This window comes from Pogoniulus pusillus, chromosome 24, assembly GCF_015220805.1.
Source record: "Pogoniulus pusillus isolate bPogPus1 chromosome 24, bPogPus1.pri, whole genome shotgun sequence".
NCBI classification, from domain to species: domain Eukaryota; kingdom Metazoa; phylum Chordata; class Aves; order Piciformes; family Lybiidae; genus Pogoniulus; species Pogoniulus pusillus.
In genome coordinates this window covers 17,565,001-17,576,669 of record NC_087287.1, presented here as the reverse complement: position 1 = coordinate 17,576,669, position 11,669 = coordinate 17,565,001, and the positions used below count along the sequence as shown (strand labels likewise).

General features: G+C 38.4%; 1 long non-coding RNA gene across 1 annotated transcript in view; it reads right to left on the bottom strand.

Moving 5' to 3' along the window:
• Positions 1-2,447: 2,447 nt before the first annotated feature.
• The window catches only part of LOC135186204 (uncharacterized), an 11,649-nt gene continuing 2,427 nt past the window's right edge, over positions 2,448-11,669 (bottom strand). Inside the window, exons 2-4 of the long non-coding RNA XR_010306759.1 lie at positions 7,231-7,314; positions 4,961-4,982; positions 2,448-2,506 (exon numbers count right to left, since the gene is read on the bottom strand). This is a non-coding gene — a long non-coding RNA (uncharacterized LOC135186204). The remainder of the gene's footprint in view (positions 2,507-4,960; positions 4,983-7,230; positions 7,315-11,669) is intronic.

The following is an 11,669-nucleotide window of genomic DNA, read 5'->3' as shown; positions in this document are numbered from 1 at the left end:
CAAGTTATTATGAACCAGCTCAGCCAGTTATTATGAACCAGCTCACCAAGTTATTATGAACCAGCTCATCAAGTTATTATGAACCAGCTCAGTCAGTTATTATGAACCAGCTCACCAAGTTATTATGAACCAGCTCAGTCAGTTATTATGAACCAGCTCACCAAGTTATTATGAACCAGCTCACCAAGTTATTATGAACCAGTATAGAAGCTGCCATCTATGGTTTCCCAGTCTCACTGAATGGCAGGGTTTGGAAGTGAAGTCTGAAGATCATCTAACCCAATCTCTCTGCTAGAGCAGGATCACCTAGTGTAAATCACTCAGGAACACATCCAGGCGGGTTGAGATCTTAAGGAGTATAATTCAGTTCTCAATGCTGCAGACTCACTGAAGTTTACCCAGAATTGGTGCAGCAGAGAGTTTCCGTTCCTGATGCAGTGCAACTCAAAACACATTGACAGACCACCCAGAAAGTTTCTCTCTAAAGAATAAAGTGAAAATGGCAGCATGAAGAGCAGTTTACAAACTTCCAACATATTTAAGAACTGAAAAGCATGAAAATGAAATGCAGAGAATTTCTTGTTTGCCCTTTTAAATGTATACACACATTTATATGTGCATATCTGTGTTTGATCAAAGTAATAAACCCCTCTGCTTTTAACTGAAAGTGTAGAGTCTCTCAGCTATGTGCTCCAAGTTGAACTCTTCAGCTGTAATTCATGAGGGGAATCAGGCCATTGATGGGAAATGCTAATCAAAATGTATAGTCAGTGCATAACGTCATCAATGAAACAATGGCAGATAACCAGCACAAAGCTTGCTCTACAAACAGCTGGGAGGTTGTTGTGCTATACTGCCAGGTGGCACCTGTTGTTTGGAATTCACCTAAACCAGCAGGATACACTGAAATGCCTTGGTTTTACCATTTCTGTATGTATGCAGCTATAACCTTCCTTCCATGAAGTACAAAAGCAAATACTTTGTGTGCAAAGCAGAGCAACAACCTTAGTCTGCAAACAACGACTGATATTCCCTGTAGACATATGACGTAATATCTTGGCAGTCCACTGGAGTAAGCACTGGCACTCAGGAATAACCTAACCTGTGAGTGCAAGCACAGGAGGATTAAAGCAGACTGTGCTGCACAGCACTTATGACAAGAATGCATTGTGTGTTGTACTCTTCCTTCACCTTGGTCTTTTTTTTTGTAACCACAGAATATGCTTCTCTACCCACAGTATGGTTTGGTCATGTATGATTGAATTAAGAGTCAGCCTGCACACACACAATGCTCAATTCAGTGATGGTTCCAGATGCACAGCCAGATGTGTCTGTATCAGGGAAGTGGATAGACAACTACTTACTGAGTACTTGAGGGAAAAGCTAGGGAATGCACAATGAAGCAAACTTTTTACCTTGCACCTATCTTGAAATGTCATAAGAAATAACCATAGTGCATTTTTTCCACTTTAGGATATTCTATGTATTTTTTTCTGATATAAACAAATCATGAAGGCACAGTCATAAATTTGTAGCATGGCACAGAATGAGCAGTGGTGTAGCCTAGAGATTCAAACTTGCACTCCCACATGCAAACATAAAAAAATACCAACATAATGTAGAGCTTTAAGGTGTAATGTTATCCTCTTATCATCTTGCACACATGCAAATGTAAAAATATACCAATATAATGCAGAGCTTTAAGGTGTAATGTTATCTTCTTACCATCTTGCACACATGCAAACATGTAAACATGAAAATATACCAATATAATGCAGAGCTTTAAGGTGTAATGTTATCCTCTTAACATCTTGCACACATGCAAACATGTAAACATGAAAATATGCCAATATAATGCAGAGCTTTAAGGTGTAACGTTATCCTCTTACCATCTTGCACACATGCAAATGTGAAAATATACCTATATAACACAGAGCTTTAAGGTGTAATGTTATCCTCTTACCATCTTGCACACATGCAAATGTGAAAATATGCCAATATAATGCAGAGCTTTAAGGTGTAATTTTATCTTCTTACCATCTTGCACACATGCAAACATGTAAACATGAAAATATGCCAATATAATGCAGAGCTTTAAGGTGTAATGTTATCCTCTCACCATCTTGCACACATGCAAACATGTAAACATGAATATATGCCAATATAATGCAGAGCTTTAAGGTGTAATGTTATCCTCTCACCATCTTGCACACATGCAAACATGTAAATGTGAAAATATACCTATATAATGCAGAGCTTTAAGGTGTAATGTTATCCTCTCACCATCTTGCACACATGCAAAGATGTAAACATTAAAATATACCTATATAATGCAGAGCTTTAAGGTGTAATGTTATCCTCTCACCATCTCACACACATGCAAACATGTAAACATGAAAATATGCCAATATAATGCAGAGCTTTAAGGTGTAATGTTATCCTCTTACCATCTTAAAAGCATCTGTTAATTGTTCAGTCTCAGTTCTCTATTCTTCAACCATATTTTCTGTAGAAAATACAGAAACAAATATTTTTAAGCATTAGTGTGATTCCATGACTCTGCATGGGTGGACATAGAATATGAATGTACAGCACTAGAAACCCTTCAGTAATATTATTTGGTTTTCTTCTTGCAAAGACATTTGTGAAAATAATCTAACCATTACTTATAGCAGAGTTGATTTTATAATCCACTTTTATGGACAAGCATAGCACAACTTTTATAATTAGTAGCCTTGAGATTCTAAAGAATTAGTTCAATTTCAATATAAGATTTGCCTCAAGAATATTTTAGAGTTTAGACCACTGTTATTATCAAAACAACAAACATCTGAAGCTCTATTTGGAATGTTTTTAGAGTTTTCCTTCAGTCAAACATATCCACTACAGTAGAAGGAAAATGTTTAGTGGTTTTTTTCCTTAGGTAGCAGGTCATTCCATAAGGTAACCCTAGAAGTGACCCAAATGAGATATATTAACATCTAGTAATACAATACCCCTGAACTATTTTGCATAATAAGATTTCTCCCTCCCCCCAACTCCCAGATGTTGCTAAAGGACAGGAAAAAAAAGACCTGTAAAATTCTTCATCATGAATCTTTTTTTCCTGCAAATCCCTTTTTTCCCCCCTTTCAAAAGCAATTCTGAATAGAGGTAAAAGAAGACAAAACTTGACCTTTTGTGATCCCAGCATTAATAGGTCTGTTCATAATTCAATCTGTGTGTGTGTAGAAGCATCCATGTGGAAACATGCAGGCCTGAGAGACATAAAGCCTTTCCCTTTAAACATTATCTGACCCTATGAGTCTGATTCACAAAAGAAGGCTTACGTGCGCATAAGTTGAAAAAAATGCATGCTTTCATTGTGCTGCAGAGAGCCTACACATTTTACTCCTCATTCTCCAGGAAAACTCATCATGGAAGTGACACTTGTACAGGAGTTGGGTAAGGGAATGCTAAATGAACACAACACAGCCAAAAAAACCAAACATGCAAAGAATAAGCTGCTTGTCTCGTTAAAATTACAGGAGGGTCATCTCCTCGGCTGGCACATAGCAAGGGATATGATAAGAGATAAGATGCTAAACGTTGGGGTGGGATGCTAGTTTTTGGGGTAAGATGCTAAATTTTGGGGTAAGATATCAAATGGAGATAAGATGTAAATTGAAGTAGGATGCTAAATTTTGGGGTAAGATATCAAATGGAGATAAGATGCTAAATTTTGGGGTAAGATATCAAATGGAGATAAGATGTAAATTGAGGTGAGATGCTAAATTTTGGGGTGGGATGTTAAATTTTGGGGTGAGATATAAAATGGAGATAAGATGTAAATTGAAGTAGGATGCTAAATTTTGGGGTAAGATATCAAATGGAGATAAGATGCTAAATTTTGGGGTAAGATATCAAATGGACATAAGATGTAAATTGAGGTGAGATGCTAAATTTTGGGACGAGATGCTAAATTGATGTAAGATGTGACCCTGCCCAGGGCAGAGGGGTTGGAATTAGATGATCCTTGTGGTCCCTTCCATCCCTGACTGATGCTATGCTAAATTTGAACAGTACTGATGTGAGAGGTCTCTTCAAACCAAAATGATTCTATGGTTCTCTAAGTTGAGGTTCCCTGTATGTTGCAGCCTTACCCAATTCTACCTTGGGTGAGAACTGTTATTCTTGCTATATTAAAACTATTTTCTTCTTCCCTAATCTGTCCAGCAAGGTGGGGGATGACTGCTGTCAGTACCTGGACTAATACATGTGGCATTGGTAAATACCATTAATACAACGTTTCTAATACCTCAGAGTGCAATGAAACTGCTTCTGATTATTCAAGATAACTTTGTAAGGTATTTTGTAAGTTAAAGCCTACTGGTGCTGCTGCAAATCTACTGCAAATAAGATATCAGTTATTTTTACTATGTTTATATGCAGAACTGATCTACCATAGCATCTCTTCGTGCTTCTCCTGCTCAGTTTGGCACTGTAGATTCAGCTGGCAGTTTAAATGCTGTATCACTGAGAGTCCACTCATGTTATCAGGGAGTGCTCAAAGCCACTTTGCACTCAACCTGTCAATTGAAATCTAAACAAGGGGCAGGAGAAACATGATTGTAAGAATAGCAATAGGAGTTCACATTTAGTGAAACAAATCCTCAGCTGGTATAGATCAGCCAAGCTTCAACAACTTTGGTATTGATCTATACTAGGATCTGAGCTCAGCATCTGTAATTATTTCCTGAACCAGACAAAACAAATGGCATCAGGGATGATGAGGAAGACTCTTGCTAATAAGCAATGAGTGAAGTAATCCTGCAAAATTATGACTTCCCCATCAAAATTTCCATCATCTTCACTCCTAATAGAGAGGAAATACTGCCTAGACTTTGAAAATCATATTCTGTACCTATCTGTATCTTCATATGCCCAAATGCTTTCCAAATATGGCTTTGACAACACTTACCTTGTAGAATCTCAGAGGAGGGCTGTTAAGGAAGGAAAGAAATGAAAATTCCACTTATCTTTATTGCTTTAATTGTTAAATAGAAAGACTATTCAACAGGTAATCAGAAAATACAAGAAAACATCTGAGAGTAAGACTGTGATGCAGCCACCATCAGTCATTACTATGGGTGCAAATGTTCACCTTTTAAATAGTATGAAAAATACCAGGTAAGGAGTGACACCAATCCTGTTAAACAATTGGTCACTGTTTGCTACCTTGAACATGAAATGAAGCCATTAGTGAACCAAAATCTAATCTCTGATTGACTAACTATATCTAAATTTCACTGATTTGCATAATACAGTTCATAATATGCCCATTAATGTGATACAATTATAGACAATAATTAGACAAATGACAGAATTAAGGAATATTTAAAGATGAAGCTGGATCATTCAGCACAGAAGTATTACTAAATTGGTATTAGTGCTAATGTCAATGATGTTAGTATTAATGTCCACATCAAAGGACATGAGAAATATTGACAACCAACTGAGTCATTCAAAGGACAAAATATTTTCTGAGTGATGGGATTATAATTGAATCAAAGAGAACCAGAGAGCTGTGACTCCATTCCACTCAGCAACCACTTTTGCATGCTGTGACACAGACAGTAGCTTCTCACCTCCTCCTAGTTGCTTCATCTTGTTTATAGGTTAAAGGTGCTTACAGCTGCCATGATGGCTTCTGTCCGTCACATTCAGACTCCCTCAAACCCAGGTGTGACCTTGCCTCTCCTAGGTGCTTGGGTGCTACAGTGTTTGGCACCACACAGGTTGCCCAGGGAGGTAGTCAAGGTCCTATCCCTGAAGGGATAGGTCAGGCTTGACAAAGCTCTAGGCAGCCTAATCTAGTGGAGGATGTCCCTGCTGACTGCAGGGCAGTCGGACTAGATGACCTTTGGACATCCTCTCCAACCCAAACCATTCTATGATTTTATGATTCTGTATTTTAAACTTTACTAGTGTTCACTTGGCCTGCAAAATAATTATCAGAAAACCACTTTCAGATTTAATAACCTGACAGCTTCATATATCCCAAATACATTTTTCAGTAGCCAGTATGTTAAAACAAAGAAAACAGTGTCTAATTTCTGTGCTATAGGGATGAGGTTAAAAACAATTAAGGTCATGTTACTTCTGACAGTAGACAATTGTGTTTGTAAGGGTGTGCTAGTTTGAAGCTAGCTAGAATGTTTTGGTGAGAAGAACTAGATTACAGGCTGTGAAAGGGAAACAATGGTGATGCCTACTTTACTCATAGGCTTGCTGAGAGGTATAAGCAAGAATCCAAACATAGAAAGGGAGTCACTCTCTGTCCGGGCTGTGGGCTTTGTTCTTCTCTCTCTAACCTAACCTGCTTCCTAAACCCCCCTGGCCGACCCTCCATTCCTCCTTGGGCACAAGGCAACATCTGGGGTAAGGTAGAGAGGGGTGGGAGAAGGTGGAAGGGTGGTTGGGAGCCCCTCTGGAGACTCAGGTTTCTGAGAGGGCTGTTGTGTATCTGTATTACCTTTTACCTTGTATATTTCTGTCTGTAACTGTATCACAGTATCACAGTATCAGAGTATCATCAAGGTTGGAAGAGACCTCACAGATCATCAAGTCCAACCCTTTACCACAGAGCTCAAGGCCAGACCATGGCACCAAGTGCCACGTCCAACCTTGCCTTGAACAGCCCCAGGGATGGCGACTCCACCACCTCCCCGGGCAGCCCATTCCAGTGTCCAATGAGTCTCTCAGGGAAGAACTTTCTCCTCACCTCCAGCCTAAATCTCCCCTGGCGCAGCTTGAGGCTGTGTCCTCTCGTTCTGGCGTTGGCCACCTGAGAGAAGAGAGCAACCTCCTCCTGGCCACAACCACCCCTCAGGTAGTTGTAGACAGCAATAAGGTCTCCCCTGAGCCTCCTCTTCTCCAGGCTAAACAATCCCAGCTCCCTCAGCCTCTCCTCGTAGGGCTGTGCTCAAGGCCTCTCCCCAGCCTCGTCGCCCTTCTCTGGACATGCTCAAGCATCTCGATGTCCCTTCTAACTGTATATACTGTATATTGTGCTAAGCTGTAAATATAAAGCTTCATTCCATTTCCAGAGCCACTGAGTCTAGTCTGGGTGATTTCTAAATGGGGGGGGGGGGGGGGAAGCGGCTAACACCCAAACCATCACAAAGGGTTATTTAAAACACTGAGTCTCCAACTCATTGAGGAGATCTTGTTTAAATACTTGTACTCTACCTGTGGTAGGGATTGGCCACACCTCTGCCTTTTCCTCTTCTGAACAGTGAGCATTCTATGATGTTTTTGCTTTCCCCTGGATACCTGTCTAAAAAGATCGTTATGAGAGGATCATTCACGAACTTCATTGAACCCAGGATTTCATCTACTGTCCCAAAGTTTAGAACAATTCAAACCATTTAAGTGTGGTAAATGAAAACTCTAGGAAAGGGAAGAAAAGGGCTGTATATGCTTGCTGTCACAAGGCGATTTGATTGACGCTAGTACACCCACTGGTTTTCAGCAATTACAGCTGAAAGCAAACCCAGAACAACTAGGAGCAGATGGGTAAGCATTTAAGTAAATATAAAAGGTTACTACTGTTACCCTTAGCACAGAAAAGTTTTCTTCCTGGCATGAGCAGAGGGCTAACAAAGTGAGCTAAACATGACATGCCTTTTATTTGACCAAGTTGTTAATTCTGATTCTGAATATGAGAAAATTCCTGGACACTTACAAAGAATCTGAGAGCTCTATGCCGACAAAGTCTTATGGCACCACTCAGGATTTCAGAACACATACACTTGCATTTTTATGCAGACGTAAAAGTAAAGTGAAACATCTTTGAAGAAAAATTATACAGAAGTTTAAGCCAGAAGAGTTGTTTTAAAGCATTTTTCCCCAAATTTGTATACTGCATCTTTAACTTCTGTTTAATGGAAATGAAAGAGACAAATACAGAATCCTCCACTTCCAGCATGCACAACCTTTTATTTTTGTATCATGCCTACCACTGTTCTCACTGAAAAAATATTTAATCTTATGGCTACATTTCAGACAAAACTCAGACTGGATTCTCCAGTCAAACAAGTGTAACTTGTCCAATAAAACAGATATGCTTAGATAACTGCAGCATAATGCCTTTCAAAGACTAGGATACGCTCCTGATCAGCCTTACTTGATTCCTCGCACAACACCTGGATCTGTGGGAGAGACTAAAGCTAAAAGCTCTACAAAGCTGCTGTTCAGAGATTTTCTGAAAGGCTTGGGTGGGGAGGGTGTCAGCCCAGGTTTGCACGTCACTCAATTAAATGAGTAAAAAGCCACCAACCTCAGCTGACATCACTTCACTGCAGCCGAGGGCCTGTCCCAGGACATTCAGATACACAGAGGGAGGGACAAGTCAATTGTAAGTACGGATACATTGAGATCACAGGAAAATCCTATGGATCTTTGGGTCTTCACAAAAGGCTACAGAAGCTACACAGAAGAATAGCTCTTCCTTTTCCTCCCTCCACCCTCCACAACCACTGAAGAACGATGCTGCTATGAGCTTCTGATTTACATCCACAAGACACAGAGCATGACATATAGATGTTAAAGATAACAAGATGGGCATTCACTTCTACAGCAAATTTCTCCTCTATGCAAGGATTTCTACAGAAAATATTATTGTTTGCCACATCCTTTTTGCTCTACTTATACTTTTTCAAAAGTATGCCAATCTCTAGTGTCCATGTGAAAAATTATACAGTAATATGATAAGAGCAAAGATGTTTAGTTGAGTTTTTCCCCATAACATACTCCCCAGGATGTTGTGGTGTTTTTTCTTTTCAATTATATCTCTAGAAATTCTAACTAGGTTCTAAGCAAAGCTTCAAGAACATCAGAATATCATTGCTGATATCATAAATGATGCCAGTACTATGAATTTCTTAATCAGAACTGCCTGGGCAGGATTATCGTTAGGTGGAAACTGCTAGCACTCCAACAGGGAGCTAAAGTATATTAAAGAAAGAAAAAGGGAGAAACTATGATAAGCAAAAATGCTTTTTGTTTGGAAAACAAAGGTTAAAAATTAAAGGAGGTACAATAAATTCAAACATGCAAACAACAACCAAAAATAAATTGTAAAGAATAACAATTTGTAAAAACAGGGCATGCCAAGACTGTCACAAAATTAGAATAACCAAATCAGCAAGTTTCAGGGCTGAGAACTTCAGATTAGAAATGCACATTTTACACTTTCCCAGTTTTCTTTTTATAGCCATAGAAACCTATATGAATTGAAAATCCATGCTTCCTTGAATCACAAATATTCTCATGGCTGCAAGGGGTATGATACCTTATTTCCTTCAAATTTGAGCTAACTTCTAACTTACTTCACGGTGAAGCAAAATGCTAGCATTTCACATTTGATGTGCCAGGACTTTACATTCTGTTTGCCATGGCTAACACAATTTCTCAGGTGCAGGAATCTGGAGAATCAGGAATAATGTGGTATTAGCTCCATTAATTCTTCATTACATTTCTGTGTGTTAGCAGTGGAAAAGTACCTCCAGCAACATTCTACTTCCCACTATGTTTTGCAACTAACATATTGTAGGGCTCAGTACAATTCTTTTGTTTGCTATACAAAAATTGCTTCTTGAACTCAGATGCTGGAGAAATGCAGCAACATTTTAAACAATGTCTCAGCATATAAATGTATAAAAAAGAAGCAAATGTTTATTTTACTTATTAGTGAAACCTCATAGCAATAAGAGGAGATAAGAAGGCTTTAGAACAAAATGTTGTGCACATATGCATATGAAGCACTAAGATACACAGTGTATAAAAGAATTAAAGCATGATAGCTGGTATACTGCTACAGTGTGCAAAAGTTAGAGGATTAAGTAGTAGCTGATCAAATATTTGTTAGCTGATCACATAAAAACTATCAAAACTATCCAAAGGAAAGAGGAATTTCTCAATAAAAAACCTAATAGCTTTTAAATGTTAGTATTTGTAAGCAAATAGCAAACAGCTATTGCAAACACTACTCAAATTACCCTTTATATCCATTCTGGTGTAACTAATATTGCTTAACCAAAATCCAATGACACTCAACCATCATATATATATATATGTTGACAAGATTCTCCAATGGTTTGTTACCATACAAAAGAGTGGGACAAATTACTTATTTATATATACAAAACATGCTTATAAAGGCCAGCTGCAGGTATTTTTTGGAAAGTGCATTTTAATAAGCTCCTATTCAGTGGGGGAACAAATGGGGGAAAAGTAGTTTGCACTACAGAGTTTAGTGCAAGAGCTTTCTCTTTTTCTAACAACGAAATCAATCATTTGTCCAGACTGTGGGGAGTCAGAGTTAGTTACTGAAAAGAGCTCCATATATAAACAAGTCAATAACTCATTGTGTGTTATTGTTGGACTGAAGAAGTCTGCTTTCAAAAAGCTGCCCCTGCTTCTCTGAGAATGAATGTCACTGTATTCAGAGAGTGAGAGAGGGGTCTTTTGTTTCTAGCTATTGCTGACTGCCATTTATGTATGGGAAAAGAGATGTGGCTGCTAGTTGTCTCAGGAAACCCATACCATCACCACTGCACCCCTCTACGGGATGGTTGCTCTGAACCTTGCTTTTGTAAATGTACTTCTGTAGGAGGGTTGATGTATTTCATTGAGTTTCTGAATTCACTGGTAACATTTGTAAGCACTGCTTTTGTTTTAGAAAGGTGAAATGGGTGAAGATTGGAGAAAAGAAACATTTTGGAGCACTCTAAACTATGGCATTGAGAGGAATAATACTTTAAATACACCAGCCTTTAGGTTTTCTGAATAAATTATCAACGTGTTTAGTAACTCAACAGCACCTAAGTGAACTTTAACATGAGTCTGTAATACTTCATGTCTCTTCTGTAAAAGAGAGTAAAACCCACCATTGCTGAATCATCTTGGTTCAGACTGGGAAGGGGGGAGGAAGAGAGAGAGATTAAGATGCTGGTTTTGTTCACCTAACCAAGATTGCTTCCTTATCCTCCAGCCCAACTAGTTAAGGAAAGTTCCCACCTTTGAGATTTAATCATAAATACTGGAGGTTCTGGAAACAGAACTGTCATTCCATAAGGGAACTCAGGGGAGTCACATTCATATCTGTGAAGCTATTCCTATGTAGAAGCATTTTTGACAGCATGCATAGCTCTAGTCTAGGTTTTACTACTGATGCAAATTGCAAACTTCACTAATTTTTAAACAACCCTCTAGGCCTTTTTTTTTTTAATTTAAAAAATTTAATTAATATATTCTTTATATTGACATAGAAATCAACATTTCTATTTTTGTTGAGCCCAATACAAATAGAGAAAAAAAAATCATGATGATTATATGATTCCTATGGAATTAGCACAGGTTGTCACAAGAAATCAGCTCTCTCCATGTTTCAAAACATTAACAATGCTTCCTTAGGCTAGAAAACATTTCTTAAGTAATCAAAAATATAGAAGAAACAACATCCTTTTGCCACCAGCAACTTCCTGGTGAACATTCAATATTTTTAGGAGGCAGATCAATAGGGAAAGCCCAAAAGGAAAAAGTCCATCAATACAGATTCAGAGAGTAAAATCATGACTGCAGTGTAGATATTTGCAGCTCACAGCTGATCTAGTCCATGCAAACAA